Source organism: Erpetoichthys calabaricus, chromosome 2, assembly GCF_900747795.2.
Source record: "Erpetoichthys calabaricus chromosome 2, fErpCal1.3, whole genome shotgun sequence".
NCBI classification, from domain to species: Eukaryota; Metazoa; Chordata; class Cladistia; order Polypteriformes; family Polypteridae; genus Erpetoichthys; species Erpetoichthys calabaricus.
Genome location: NC_041395.2, coordinates 102233931 through 102250807, shown reverse-complemented (window position 1 = coordinate 102250807; position 16877 = coordinate 102233931).

The following is a 16877-nucleotide window of genomic DNA, read 5'->3' as shown; positions in this document are numbered from 1 at the left end:
TGTCATCCTTACTGAAGCCAAAATGTGTCCAAATGACGGAGACTGCGTTTTTCTTTGATACAAGCTGCTCTTGTTGCTCAGTTGTGTCAGTGTTTAAGCTCTCCATGCCCGACATGTCGGCGGAATAACTTAACGTAACGGAGCGGGGTTACGTGACTCCACACGCGGTAGTGTTTTTAAAGGGAAAGTAATCGAAATAATCGACCTGGAAAAATTTGATCGATTATAGGTTCTGAATGTCGATTTCGATTACTTTTCGATTAATCGCCCAGCCCTAATTGAAGGTACTCACATCTTCCAGGCTTCAAATAAGCCAATTGGACACACCATTCAGATGATTCCCTGATCTCTTCTCACTCGCGCTGCCTCTCTCCTTCTCACTGGTCGTACCGTCCATCTTGGATCCTGTCAATTTAAGGCAATGCACCCACTGAATGTATCTGGCATAAAACAATCTCCTCCAGCTTTCTGCACTCCTTTGGTGTGGCTGAAAGCAGCACTCACTCTCAGGATACCGCACATAAAACCCCCCAAGTTCAAAACAGATGGCTGATCCTTTAAAGTAAAAGTCCTGCCTCCCAATTAGTCCAAATGCGGAACACGTGACATAGGCTAAATTAAATCCCAAAATGATAGTAGTGAATGCCGCTCCAAAAAAGAATTCAAGAACACAAACACCATAACTAAAAAAATACATTTAAAATAATCCCCTCCTTACCATCCAATAATATAGTGACAAATTACAAAACTTATTTAAATAATCATCCTACACGATGTGAAAAGAGAAAAAAAACTCCAAATAAAAATACCACACAAATCCCTCACCTCTCCCCCAGGTCACATCAGCCTCTCTCACTTGGTCACCAAACTATCGTACCTGTGTTGTCCCTCATTACTTCGAGAGAAAATCATAGCATCTTCAACTCTGCCACTTCCGGCTCTGCCTTCTGTCTTTTCATCAGTCCACTATCTGCAAACCACACAAATATAGCTGGTCTCACCACTGTTTTATAGACCTTTCCTTTCACTCTTGCAGTTACTCTACTCTTCTGTCACAAATCACTCCTGCCACTCTTCTCCACCCTGTCCAACCTGCCTACACTCTCTTCTTCACCTTTCTGCCGCATTCTCCATTGCTTTGGACTGTTGAACCTAAGTACCATATTTTTTGCTCCATAAGACGCACCTGACCATTAGACGCACCTAGGTTTAGAGAAGGAAAACAAGAAAACAAATATTCTGAACCAAATGGTGTACTAATATGTTTAATAAAATATAGCAGAATATTATTTCAACCATGTAAATTCAACAGCGGTATTAAGAATTATTATCACTGTCATTAACAAATAAGGAGAGACTTTAAGGTTCAAGCGCTCTTCTAGTTTTCTGGAAACCCCAAGAACTCCTCATCGCTAGTGTCAGAATTTATGAAGCTCAGTTGCTCACAATCACTTTGCAGGAGCATGTACCTATCATCACGCACGTTTGGACCAATGCTCCCTGAAGTTATATCGCCAGTCTAGTCCCATCTATATTTGTAATGCCACAAAGCCCTTCATCTCGTGTTTTGTTGTGGGTTTTCAGTTTGAAAAACGAGAATGCGGTGCAAGCACAGCCCTCCATTCAAAAAATTGCTCTGCATACCTGTTTGTCTTGTCTGACAGTAGCTGAAAGCTATAGCCTGAAGTAGTCCAGCGGCTGGTAATCTGTCGAGTCCAACAGCAAGCCATGCTGTCTTGTGAAGTCCGGTAGCCAGTTTGGCTCCCACGGATCAATGTCTAGGTATTCCTCCCACACGAACCTTGCTATAGGTGTCCCGATCAGCTGATGCCAGTTCCTCACTCTCTTGTTCGATCTCCTGATCACTCTCAACAAAAGTCCGACTCAGTGATAATGCGCAAAATTTGTTTTCTGCACTCGCTTCGCTCCCTCATGAGATGTCGATGCCATCTTGCCTTTGTTTATATTTGTTTACATTTCGCAACTCACGCACACGCAAGGATTAGATGCCGAGTCAATGAGTCTAACATTCCTCCAAGCACAGAGGGAATGCCTGTAACGTAACAGTGAGCTTTGTCACCCTGTACCCCTGGATGTCAACTTTTGTCAGGTAATACACATCATGGTCTGTGACGCAATATTCGCTCCATAAGACACATAGACATTTCCAACCTTCTTTTGGGGATAAACAAGTGCGTCTTATGGTGCGAAAAATACAGTATTTAAGTTTGTCTACCTTCCCCAACTTTCAGCTGGCAGTCACATCCTTCTATCACCTTCCCTCTCATTCATGAACATGTACTCTGTCTTACTCCTATTGATGTTTATTCCCCTCCAACGTGTATCTCTTCAGTTTCATCTCAACCTGCTGTCTACTATCAATACAGGTCACAGTGTCATCCGCAAACATCATAGTCCATGGAGACTCTAGTCTGAAATCATCTGTCAACCTGTCTATCACCTTTGCAAACAGGAAAGGGTTCAGAGCCAGTTCTTGATGTAATCCCACTCTCACTTTGAACCAGGCTGTCATTCCAACTGCACACCTCCTCACAGTCAAACTGACCTCTTACCTATCCTGTACCACCCTCACATACTTTTCTGTTACTCCCGACATAACTCCTCTCTTGGCACCCTGTCACACACTTTTTCTAAGTCCACAAACACGCAATGCAATTCCTTCTGACCTTCTCTGTATTTCTCCCAAAACACCCTTAAAGCAAACATCACATATGTAGTACTCTTTCCTTGCATGAAACCAAATAGGAATTCAAATTATATAAGATTATTAAAAAATACAGGAAAGGAGGGTCTCTGCTAGATGAAAGGAAGTGGGTAATGAGCCACTAGTAAAATATCAAACGCATACAAGAACTACAAAAAATTTAATAATTTGAGGTCCTTTGATTTGTAACAAAAAACAAATGATAGGAGATAAAGAAAGGTAATTTAATGCCTTAAATGAGATGCTTACCTGGATGAGTGTAGGCTTTGATTATATTGCCTGCTTGCTTCCTGCCCTAGGATGTGCATTTGTTCTGACTGGATGCCAGGTTCAAGCCTAAAATCCTTTTTGCTGTTCAGACAGTGTGCTGCTGTTCATTGTTTTAATGAGCCAACACACCGTGAAACCAAACCATAATGTATGAAGTAAGAAGGGTAAAAGTCTGCACAGAAATAAAAAACATTATGCTCTTGATAGAGTTGAGAAATGTTTTCAACCCAGTTCAATCTGTGAGTCATAGTAGAGTCACGTACTTTAAATGTTTCTACTCTGTTAACAGTGACATTGTCTATTACCAGATTAGTATATGGGGTTAGGTGGGGTGTCCTAAAATCCACAACCATTTCCACAGTTGTCAGGTCTAGATTGTGGAAGCCAAACCAACTGGCCAGCTTATCCACCTTCATCAGATATGGCACCTCATCCTCATGTATGATTAGGTGGTACCATCAGCAAACTTCAGCACATTTACAGATGGATAGCTGGAGGCGCATTTGTTGGTTCAGAAAAGTAGAGAAAACAGAACACACCTTGGTTATGGCATGGTGCTCAGGGTCATGAGCTCTGATTGATACTGACTTAGCTTTTGTTGCCTGATGCCTGATCCTCAGAACGACAGAGATAGAGACATCTGTGGAATAATCTGAGTTCATTATGAGGAGTTTTAGTATGTTATTGTATTAGATGCTGAGCTAAAATTCATAAATAGGAACCTTCCATAAGTATCTGGAGAGGTTAAATGGTACAAGATGCATTGGAGAGCCATGTTAACTGCTTTTTCAACTTTCAACAGAAAAGAAGCGGAAGAGCTCCAAAGCACAATCTGTAGAATCTTGAGATACTGAAGAATTAATCATTCAAATGTTCTTGCTACTAATCACACCGGTACCACTGGTCAGTTTTCATTAAGGCAGGAAATGCTTTGCTTTCTGGGTGCAGTGATAATTTGTGGATAATTTGTACCAGCCAGGACCTCTTGAATCAAAAATGGGTTAAAAATGTCTGTAATCACAAGTGTTGACTCATCAACACAATGCCTCAATGGAGAGACAGGCAAGGATATTGTCTGGGCCTATTGCTTTACAACAGTTCTGTCTCTTTAAGAGCAAACATACTTCACAGATGTACAGCACTTCAGGTAGAGAAATGTCAGTCAGAGGTAGGTAATCATCTGTAGACCTTTCTCAACAGATGAACAATCACTGGTGAAAAAGTGAAATCATAGAAATTGTATTTGGCACTACCATCATGCCTCATTAGTGTGCATTCTATAAAATTCAAATATTGATTTTGACATTAAACAGCATTCAGGCATCAAAAGCAACTCTTTTTGTAATTCTTTCTTTTAAGAAAGATTTAAGCATGAATGAAATAGGACAGTTTTACGATGCATATCGCCATACCACAAGTGCAAAAGAGCTCTGAGCTGTATCAAAATAGTAATAAAAAATAAGCAAAAAGGTATAAAAGAGTGATGTGTGTAGGAAGAATACAAAGTACAAATAAAAGAAAATAAAGCCTCTTTGTTCCAGGGAGACTAACTATACAAAAACTGGACCATGTATGGTGAGGTGGCTTATCCACTTACTTGCCTATAAAAAAGGAAATATCAAGAGTATCCTTCTTCACCTGCCATTACCTCTCTGCAGCCTCTGGACACATTATCTTCCTGCCACTTGAGGTCTTTTCCTAAAGTGAATTATTCATTAAAGGAATACGGCACCCAAATCTTTTTTTAATAGAAAGTGTTACTCACCCCATGTAGTTTATAGTTAGGGATGAGAAAAAAAAATAATCTCATGTTTTCAGGCAGAACATAGAAAAAAACGTATAATACAAGCCAACAATGTGAACAACACATTTAAAAAACCCTGTATTACTCATGTTGCGAAACAAAGGTATTTTTTATTAAAATATTGTCAAGTAGATACTCCTGGGGGGTATTTTTCGTATGCGGATTACTCGTTTAGCCAGATGTAATTGTTAACGATTTGGCCTGATCCTGGATCTGTCGGTTTTTCGAAACTCTTGCTGGATGTGTTGTCATAGCAGCACATCCAAATCCTCAAACCTGCTCAGAGCAGGTTTGTTCTATGTAAACAAGGATTAGCTCACACATGTAATCAGTGTCCGTGCATGGAATTCATTCAGTCATGGCTTCACCGTTCATGAATGAACAACCAATTGATATTGGTGTGCAAATTATAAGAAGAGAATTTCATATAGAGAGGGATTTGCGCTATCGGCAAGATCCTTTATTGCTCCCAGAGGAAATTCTTTTCGAAAGAGACCGCTTTAGCCGAGGGGGAATATTGTACCTCAAAAATTTATTAGGACCTTATATTCGAAGTCAAACTCGGTGAAGTCGGGCTCTCACAACCACACAGACAGTATGCATTGCTTTGAGGTTTTTTGCAAGCAGCACTTTTTTTATATACTGTAGGCGATGCAGAAAATCTATCTAAAAGTGCAGTTTGCCAGGCAATTCGGAAAGTCTGTTTGGCTCTGAAATATTTCCTTTGGGTTTTCATAGTGTTTCCTGGACACCTGCGTGTGCAGACAATAAAAGAGGCGTTTCATGCCATTGCAGGTAGGTAATACACAGGCAAAAACTCCCACAGTTCCATAAAGAATCTCACAATCAGCCTAACATTCTCATTACCAGGATTTCCAGATGTGATTGGGGCACATGGAACAATGTAACTCTCCTCCTGATTAATAATCAGACACAGTGTCTTCATCAAATATTTGACCTTTGTCAATATCTCGTTGGTCAGACACAGGTTCTAGGGATATGACATTCCCTGCAACTGACCCAACAAAAAAGAGGGCTATATGGAACATACATATGGCACACATTGAGGACAAATATATGCAATGACCATCCTTTACCTGAAAAGAAGTGACCACTGTATCCTGCCACTGGTTCTGAGGAGGAGCTTCCCCCTGGAATGCCCTCAGAAACAGGGCGATGGGCATTTTGGTGGAGAGCCAACTCTTCTGTAGGGGTTAGGTGTGGACTGTATGGTCCTCCACCTGTTTTTTTGCTTGTCTGCCTTCTTATTAGCTTTAAAATTAATGTTCTTTACATTATATATGATTCTTTATGTCAACAATTCTTTAAATAGTTATATACCAATATTTACCAGTTTGAAGTATATTCTTGTACTTCACTTTAACCTGTTCCCATGTTCTCCTTGTGCTCACGTTTGATCTGGAATTATGACATATTAAATAATAATTAATCTGACACATAGAAAATGAAACGCTGCTTTCAGTAAGTACAATGCACACGCGTTTAATTTGTCGGCCACTTTTTGCCAGCCTTCTTTTCTGGTTTGGGCTGCTTTTGCAGTGTTACCCCTCGTGCATATTAAATCTTGAAATCCTTCAAGTAACAAACTAACTAACTAATGAACTAACTAACTAACACCCACACACACACACACACACACACACAGCTTGTGTGAAAAAAATGCGTCCGTTCTTTCGTCATTTTGTTACAGCCTATGAAAGACTTGCTGATCATGTTTTCTAGACTCAATATATATGGGCTTTTCACTCAGCGCGGGCGCGCGCATTTATCTCGGATGATTAAATCCAGCTAGACTAATCTAGTACACGGCTGCGTTTGAAAAACCGACTTATCCCGGATGAGTTTCACCGGCATTAACTCATCCAAGATCAGGCATCTGATCTCAGATGATTTAAGCGACGTACGGAAAATACCCCCCTGGAAAAATCAGCACACATCATAAACAAAAAAAAAAAAACACAAGTCACATAGGGCTGATTTTTCTAATGAAAGATAAGATGCTTGCAAATTTATTAAAAATCAAAAAGTGTAATCTCTCTTTTATTTAAGTATTCAGACCCTTTGGTGTGGCACTCCAAATTGTGGTTAGGTAAATCTTGTTTGCTTTAAGTATCTTTGAGACGCATCCAAACTGAATTGATTGAACATTGTTTGAAAAGGCACAAACCTGTGTATATAAGTTTGCACAATTCACACTGCATGTCAGGACAAAAAATAGTCCAAGAAACTTTCTGTAGACTTCTGTGATCAAATTAGGGTATGGGCAAAGGTGAAAAAAGCACTTCTAAAGCACTGCATGTTCTCTGGAGCACAGTAGGCTGAATAGCCTAGCAAGAAAGACTGGCCAGAACCGAGGGAAGGATGAATGCCTTGGTCAGGAAGGTGACCAAGAATCTAATGGTCACTCTTAGAGAGCTTCAGAAATGTTCTGCTAAGATGGAAGTTCTTGTCAGAGGGATGATCATCTCAGCAGCACTCTATCAATCAGGCATTTTTGGTAGAGTCTGGCAAAGCATTTTGACTGGCAAAGAACATACTGCTCCTTGTCTGCCTAATACCATCCCTACTGTGAAGAGTGAGGATGGCAGCATCATGTTATAGTGGCACTTCTCAGTGTCAGAGACATGGAGACTGGACAGAATTGAGTGAAGGATGAATGCAGCCAAATACAGAAAGCTCCTTTGAAGAAAATCTGCACCGGAGTGCACACCATTATGCTGGGACAACGCTTTACCTTTCAGCATGAAAATGTACCAGAAGTACAGTATGTAGCCAAGACAAACGCTGGAGTGACTTGGAAAAAATCTCCAACCGTTCTAGAGTGGCCCAGCCAAAGTCCAAACTTAAACTTCATAGAACATCTGAGGAGACCTGAAAATAGCAGTCTACAGACATCTCCAAACCAATCTAATAGAGCTTGAGAGGATCAGGAAGAATGGGATAAACCGACCAAGTGTGCAAAGCTTGTAGAATACTGAAAGCTGTAATTGTTGCCAAAGGGGCTTCTGTGAACTGCTGAATTAAGTGTTGTTAAGAATGACAAATCTGAGTTTTTGATTTTTATTAAATTTGTTAACCTCTCTAAAATCATGTTTTCACTTTTTCATTTTGGGTTATTGAGAGTAAATTGATGGGCAAAAATGGCAAATGTGTCCATTTACAACTACATTTACAGCACAACACAGTGTGCAGAAACTAAAATAGTCTGAATACCTTCTGAATCCATTGAATCTATTTAACAATTTATTCAGCAAAAACTGCATCTGTTTTTTACATTTTGAGCATATAACTAGATAACTGACATGTGGATTATGCACACACAAGTAACGTGATTTTGTTTCTTTTTTCTATGTGTGATTTTTAGTATCATTTGCCATTGTACAGCATTGGTAATCACTCACTTGTATTATATGGTATTTTTTTTTTAATTTCCATTCTGCTTGTAAACATAAGGTTCAAATTTTTTTCTTGGTCATCACTACAAGCAGAGTGTATATAACACATAAAAAGACTATCATTTTTGGGTGGAGTACTTCTTTAAACAACATCCTGGGGTTGTTTCAAGCCCAACTCTAAAATTACAAAATCACAAGACAAGCAAGTTAGAGTTTCTTCTAGATCCCCTTGAGACCATCATGGTCATAAACCCTAACCCGCCTTATAACACTAGAATCCTTGAAATCTACAAAAAAACTTGTAAACCTGGCCCACCTTAAATTCCTTCGCAACCTCTCCATCAGTGTATTTTGTTTTGTAAATGTGTTGATCAGCACAAGCAGCAGGAAGCCTGCTGTCCCATTGATGGAGCTCAACCTGGGCAAAAAGTTATCCCAGCTCAAGGCTCCTTATCTGTGTGTGAAATGCCTGGAGTTATATATGGTAAATAATACAATATCCTTGAATGGTGAAGAGGTAAGAACTGCTGCCTTAGGGTACTGGGTTTGAGACCGGGCATTCTGCATTTTGAGTAGTGAGCTTGTAACTTGTAAACTTGTAAATACACCATCATCAAGGCACTGCCAGATCTAAAGAGCAGCGTGGCGAATTGCTCATGTACTGAAGTGACTTTAGCTGCAGGCAGAAGTCCCATTTTACTTTATGGTGCCAAGCAGAGTTGTATTGCGGTGCAGCAGTAGTGAAAGCGCTGTAAAGAAGCTGTCTGTTGATATGGTCCTGTCTTTGTCCAGCCTGATAGTGGTCATGAGACATTGTATTTTGATTGCCAGTACAACAAATAGTTCTGAGCAGGGATCAGCCGCAATGCTGCTCTTGTGAAAAGAATGGAGATAAATGCCATCAACTCAGAGAGGGAGAGGCAAGTTCGTTGTACCACTTGAACGTCACTGAGAGAATAATACTGAATGATAAAAAACGAGCGCTAACTTTTACAAGAAGCCAAACTTTACAGCAGGTGTTACAGATTCAAATCAAATGTATTTTTTTTACTATATAATAATAATAATAATAGCAACTCATTACTCAAAATGCACAGTGTCCAGTCTCGAACCCGGTACCTTTGAGTTATAAGTCAGCAATTCTTACCTCTACACCATTCAAGAATACGTATACTGTAAATCTTCGTGTCCATTGATATTTGAGTTTGGGTTTATAACTCATTGGCAGCAACATGTAAATCAAATGCTTTTATTTTCTTTGGTTATGTTCTTGAATAAAAGTGTTCATGTTTATTTGATATTTGGACTAAAGTCTTCACACATTATACTCTTCACATCATTATTAGTATAACATGGAAAACGTTTCTGCTTTATGTATGTGTTCAGCATTTCTTGCATTTCTCGCATTTCCTTTCATCCTAAACTTACCCAGATCTTTATAGACACAGAATACACATGAAATGCATGTATTCCAAATAATGATATACTGTATTATTTACCCTATACAACTGCAGGCACCTCACCTCACACACAGATAAGGATCCTTGGCATGAGTTGGGAGAACTTTTTGACCGAGCTGAGCTCTGTTAAGGGGGATAGCAGGCTGCTTGCTGCTTGCGCTGATCAATGCATTTACAAAACAAAGACAAGGATAGTAGAGGTGAGAAGGGATTTAAGGTGGGCTGGGATTACACATTTTTTCGTAGGCTTCACGGATTCTAGTGTTAACCACCAAACTTCCAGGGCATTTTCTTTTTATTACAAATCTCAAAATTAATATTTCTCCTGTCCTGTGACTTTATATCCCATCACTTTGTTTTGTCAAACCTACAATTCATATGCCCATACTTTTGTAGGCTTTAATTGGTTTTATTTTTATTTATTCATTTATTTTTGTAAATGAGTTCCTAAAAACATTCCAAAGTGTTGTTTGTGACTGTGCTTGTTATCAGGTGGGGAACTGCTTGTGATGTCTCATCTGTGCTGCTCAGCACTGCCAACATGCACAGACTGTGTCTGCGTGGATGAATGGAAGAAAAGCAAAGCAAGCCGTGTCCTTAACCTGATGAGAATTGAATCAGACAACTAAAGTAAACACACCTGTTTTGCAGACTGTTTGCTTGAAAATGGAACTGAACTCTCAAACTAAAGTTCTGTTCAATGAAAGCGTCGTTAGGCAATCTGTTTCAACACAAACTTACATAACACTTTTATCTTCACGTAAAACTGTGTACAGTGGCAGAAAGTATTATGCAGTGATATTTCACACCACCCAGTTTTTTTATTTTTAACTAAACTGTCATCTCAGCTGTTACTTCATATACATTAGGATTATATATAATGATTAAACCAATGTAAAATACCATCCCCACACCTATTTCAATTAAATAATTTGCTCAGATAGAAGAAGGAGAAGTCATTATAATGTGAATCGGTGGTTGTGGTGAGCTGCAAAGACCAGTGTTTAAAAGCACTGGTTAAGTATGGTGTGTTTAAAGGTGCATTAGCTTTAATATCTATCATAGGAATGCATACAGTATTTCACCTTATACGATATAAAAAACTTTGTGGTTAAATCAGGGTACTCTTTTATGCTCTGTAAATATACAGTAATAATATAATGAGTTAATGATAGTGAAATTCTGTACACTCCTATTTTAAATGCACAGCTATCTAGTGCTATCAGGCTTTTTAAGGAATGACATCATTGTCTAACCCCCTTAATCCAAACTAGGGTCTCTCTTTGTGGGGCTGGTGCCTATTCCAGCTAGTTACAAATATATATCCTTCCATATTCTTAACCTGCTTTTTCAGGGTAAGGTTGTAGGGCATCTGGAGCCTATCCCAGCAATCATCAGACACAAGGCAGGAACAAATCCTGGATGGGGTGGGTGCCAATCCATAGCAGGGTGACCACACACACATCACCAGTTCACCTTACCTGGATGTATTTCAACAGTGGGAGTAAAGCAGAACACCTGGAGGAGACCAACACATAGAACATGTTATCTCCACACAGAGAGGTCCTGGGTCATGAACCTTGGTCCCCTTACTACGAGGCAGCAGCACTTTCACAGTACCACCCCTTTTAGGGAATGCTTACCATTAAACATATACAGTACATGGCATTAAAAGCCTGTACATCTATCACCCCTAAGCCTTATTAGAATGAAGATAGCATTCATGTCACTTTCAGGTAGACTAGACTGCTTCCAGATGCTGAGTATCAATTTTATGATAAAGTTCTATAGTTATGATAGCATGATCAGTGACGGTCCTTGGCTCAAAGGCTACCCTTGGATAACTTCTGGCTCACGATCTTCCTAACTGCAAGATAAGCCTGTGCGACAAGCCTGATCTAGTTAACTCCAAAATGTATTTTGCTACTATTGCTAAATTACGTCCCTCATTTATTTAATTGGGATGGAAAGAAAACCTTACTGTATGAATTTGTAAAGTTCCTGAAACTGCCCGAGTGTTTAACTTCGTCATCCGTAATCATTTGTACTGAACAAATCACTACAGATATGAGATTATATCACACTTTAACTTTTAATTTTGTTTTCTGTTCTCTAATAATTTAAATATAAGAAGGCCTGTTCTATGAGCCATATATTTCCCAAAGATTTCTAATCTGTTTAACTATTTTAGTTAAAATTTAAGATATAGGTGTGTTCAAAGATCATACCATTTAACTGTACTGTGATTGGTGCAATTAAAATGCTTTCTAGCTATATTATGTAAATGAACCTAACTTGTAAAAGATGCTGCTCTGTTGAGATAAATCAGTGAGTCGTGCTGCACTGAAATAAAGGGACATGGCATTTCCATCAGTCTGATGTAATAAAGGACATCCATCTTGAATTCATTTGTAAAAATACAACTTCTGCTAAAAAAAATACATAACACTTGTAACATAAAATTCCATCTTCATGCAATAAACAGGCAAAGTTCAAGAATACTGCAAAACACTAAAAATGGCTAAGACCTCAGTGGGTTAACATTTATGAATCTTATTAGAACATTAGAACACTCTAGATGAGAACAGGCCATTCAGCCCAACAAAGCTCGCCAGTCCTATCCACTTATTTCTTCCAAAACAACATCAAGTCGAGTTTTGAAAGTCCCCAGCGTCTTACTGTCTATGAATGAATTGGCTTTTCACTCATATTTCTTCTTCTGGTCCCTTGTCATTTGAGCAGAACAAAAGAAGCAGTGTCCTGTCACCACCAAATGAGAAGAAACACAGAAGCAAGCCTATACTACAGATTATGAATGTGGCAACAAGCAAAAGACAACGAAGCCCAGACCTGCCCTCTGGTTTGTGTCTTCTTGTCAATGTAAGCCATGTAATTGTGAAACTATTCTGATGTCGACATGTCTTACTTTTTGACCAATCTGCATTTCCAGCTCATACAATTGAATGGCCATACTGTCTCCTGGAAAATCTTTAGATATACCGTAGATCATCATGCTCCTGATACTGCAAGCGTCTCAAAACCATGACAATACCATAATGTGCTTGATACCGTTCATGAAGATTTGACTGTAAAGTGCAGTTTTTCTTCAAATGTAATGGGGTTCATGTTAGCCAGACAGGATCCCTTTTTGAAGGTAGTTCACAAGCATTTTGGCAAAGTTTAGGCAAACTGACATATTTTTAGACAAATTAAGTTTCAGTTTAGATATTCTAGCATAGATTACATTTTCTCAAAGCACATATCTGATTGTAGAATCATAAACACCACCATTGATGGAGATGTGAAAGGCCTGCAGATTCCTAGATAAAGTTCAACATCTCTTTGTGATTTAAAGGAAAGTAATATGCCTTGGTGTTGGGGAGATTTTGGCATGATGGCAACTCTTGTGAAGTCTACTGTCCCAAAGTATCCTGATTTTGTTATCCCAAGTTTCATTTGCTTTCTAAAGGTTTTATTTCCCTTCTGCACAGAATCAAACATGGTCCAATCTGATGCCAAGTTTACACCTCCTGCAAACTATTAAGCCAGGTCTAGACAATAGTCTTTTAAATGTCAAACAAGTGCTGCATACAGTACATTCTGCATGACCTTAGCAGGCACAACTCATATTTTTTAATTTGAGTTCAGTTGTCACTTTTGTGTTGTGAGTGTCAAGTTAACCTGTCCCTTAACAACAATTCAAAATTGACATTTTTTACTTGATGTATCTTCTTTATGGATACTTTAGGTTTTGTTTGTCTTTAAATAACAATGGAACATAGCTGCCACATGCTTGTTTTTTAGGAGTCAGGTTTAAGAGACTCTTCTATATTACCAATGGTCTTTTAGCTCTCTTTGCCATGAAAAAATTTAAAACTAAACCAGTTGCAGCTTATCTCACTGTGCCCTCATTGACTTTGACATTAGCACACACTGCTTTAAACAGCAAGCTGCAGTCTAAAACACTAATAATTTGGATTTTTAAGCACCAATAGAACAGAAAGGTTTTTTGGTAGTCAAAATATGTTGGTTCCAGTTGTTATTTCTTGATTACCCACTCCAGTCCACAGAACTACAATTATGTCCCATTCTGCAAAGAATTAAGCTGGGTCCTGCAGGATTAAAGTACCAGAGTAATTCAGGCCCCTGTAACCATACATTTTACTTAAAGGTTAAACATATAGAAGAGAGTGTTACCAAAGTTATCTACAACATAGCAGTAATTACCACAAAATGTGGAAGAGCTTTTTTTGACATACTTTGTTCATCCTCAAGTGGAAATTGTCTTTTTGCATGACCTTAGTGGGTAAGAGTGCAGGTCAGCCATTGTATTTTTCCTGTGTTTAAGAATTTCTTTTAGTGGCCTGTAATTATATCTGCCCTATTAAGCCTAACAGATTCAAATAAAATCACCTATCATGAAATACTAAAGATAATGATGTGACAGTGTTTTCTCAAACATTTCAGTTGAGCTAATGGTTGGTTATTCAGCTTTATGTAGTATTTTGCAGAATAAAAGGACTTCACTACTAATGCAAGTTATTTGTCTATTTATTCTCGTACAGTCTGATAAAAATGAACTTCTAGAACACATAATTAGACTAAAAAATTAGAACAGCCAATCTCCCATCATACCTCCTTCTTTGGGCACCCTGTTCCAGACAAACTCCTTCCAGAATTGGTTAATATGACTGCATGACAGAAAAGCAACCACTTCATCACAATTAAAACACTTTGGGTACTGAAGATTCTAAAGACTTTAAATGAAAAGACATAAACTGTCCTCATGTCCTTATTTTAGTGTTTACTGTGAATTATTGGAGGCTTTCAGTTAATTATTAAGTGGACTTTTCACTCTTCTTGTATGTAACATGTTTTTTAACCATTTGCTATGTTTGTAAAATAATACTTGTTTTGCCCTGGGGATATTTCTTAAATTTATACTTAATTTCTACTTTGACTGTTACGTTTCCTACTTTGACTGTTATGCCTCCTTCATGCTGCTACATATGCTAATCTCCTTAGAGCTGTCTGGTGTCCATGGTTGTGTATGTTCATCACCTTCATGTCAGACCTGTGCTGATCACCTGTGCCTCTAAGGTGGGTATCTTGTATATTACCTTACATTGAAGCCAACCTTTGCTTAATGGAAGCTGATCAGACCTATATGCATAAGTCATATGGATGAGACAGAATCAGGAGGATAGCCACAGAGAGAACCACAACAAAAAGATATGCTAGGAGAAAGGGATCAAATACAAATACAGTATGTCTGTATGGCTTAGGCAGGGACAGATACACAGGCTAGAAGAAATAGGCAAAGGCATTCAAAACAGTAAGGCAAAGATGTAACACCCCTTCCCTTCTAAGCGCCATGTTACGGCTGCCTTAGGCTAACCTGGGGAGGGGGGGCCTGAGTTTTTTCTCCTGCATCTAGCCAATATAAACACATATTGATCATCTCCTGGCGTGAATTGTCTTAGGGAGTAACTATTTAACTTACACAGTTTCAAACTAGGAAACCTGGTTGAAGTCATTGCAAAACCTTCAACTTCCATCAGGCTTAGGAACCAAGACAATGGAACTGGACCAGGGACTATGACTGTCCTCTATTACATCTATTAATTCCAGCATACACTTGATTTCAAGTTCCACCTCTGCACGTTTTGCCTCCGGGACAGATAGGATGACTGTTTCCAGCTCCTGTTGCTGTTTGAGCATCAAATCAGGGCCGAAATTAAGGACTGATTTGTGAGTGAAAAGTGAATGTGGCTTTCCAGAGGGGGGACCGGGGTCCTTTTCCTTCCATGGTTTCAGCAGGTTGACATGATAAACTTGTTTGCTCGGTCGATGATTAGGTAGTTTCACCAAATAACCAACAAACCCCTTCCTCTCTTTAACTTTGAGAGAGAGAGACATGCCACAGTTATAACAGTAGGCCTGTGGAATGGGATGTTGTGTGCATTGGCCATTTATCAGAAGCACTGCATTTGTGGCAAACTTTAGGGAATCGTTGTTCCACTGTTCCTGTTTAAAGGAAGCTGGGGTTTGCCTAAATTGAAAGTGTAAAATAGAGAAAGGGTCATGGTCTACCTCAGTGGGCATGGTTTCTGCCCAGGATGTAGCAGCATCGACTGGTATCACTTCTGTCTGTGACACCACAGGCTCTACCAAATTACACTGGGTGGCATATGACTCCTCAGTGCCGGCTGTAAATATGGCACAGAGACAACTTGAGACAGGTTTCCCATCCATTACTACATTTAAAGGCTTCTCAGGAGTGAGTCATGTTTTACAGCTTTGGATTTCAGAGGACTGCTACTTGAAATGCCCTTATGGTCCTCCTATAATTGATAATACACAAGGCATACCTATACCACAAGTTTCCCCTTGGATACAGGTCAGACTGGTCTTTCCTTCAATCCACTGTCGTGGTAACACGAATCAGCGAGCGTCATTGGAAATGTTGCTGCCGGAATTAATTAATGCAATAACCTTATGGCCATTTACAAGCACCACTCCTGTACAGGGAAAATACAAGGGGTTAGTAGCTGCACAGTACCTTCCTCCTTTCACAATTGGGGATGGTGTGCCCTGCCTCCCCACACTTGAAACAATGCAGGGAGGACAGCACTGTTGCCTTGGAGCGAGGGCTCCTGGTGGGCGACACGCCACATCCGGACTCAATGAGTGGACCTCTCTGTGTACTTGGACTACGAGGCCGCCCTATGCCACTCGAGTGTATTGATTAAGGGCTTCATGTTTTTGTACAACTGTTTATAGACCAGCTGGGCGAGGTATTCGGGAAGGGCATTTGCCAGAATGCTGCAAGCGACCTGCTCAAAGACTTTGCAGGAATCATTTATATCTGGCAGTAACCAGCAACCTACCTTTCTCCAAATGCCTGTGAGGGGGGTGGCCACTAAGGGTTAAACATCCACTCTCTGAATATCTTCGCCTGCTGGTCCAATGAAATACCACACCTATCCAATACTTCGAACATGAGGGTGTGGTAGTCAACAGCGGCAACCTCCCCAAGGTCATAGAAGGTCCACTGCGCTTCACATTTTAGGAATGGTGCCAATATGTTATGTCATTTCCTTGATTGTGTTAAGCTCAAAAATGAGGAAATAAGAGTCAATATCGTCATTCTCTTGTAATGGTAATAATACCTGTGATGGTGCCTTATCCTGTTGGACAAC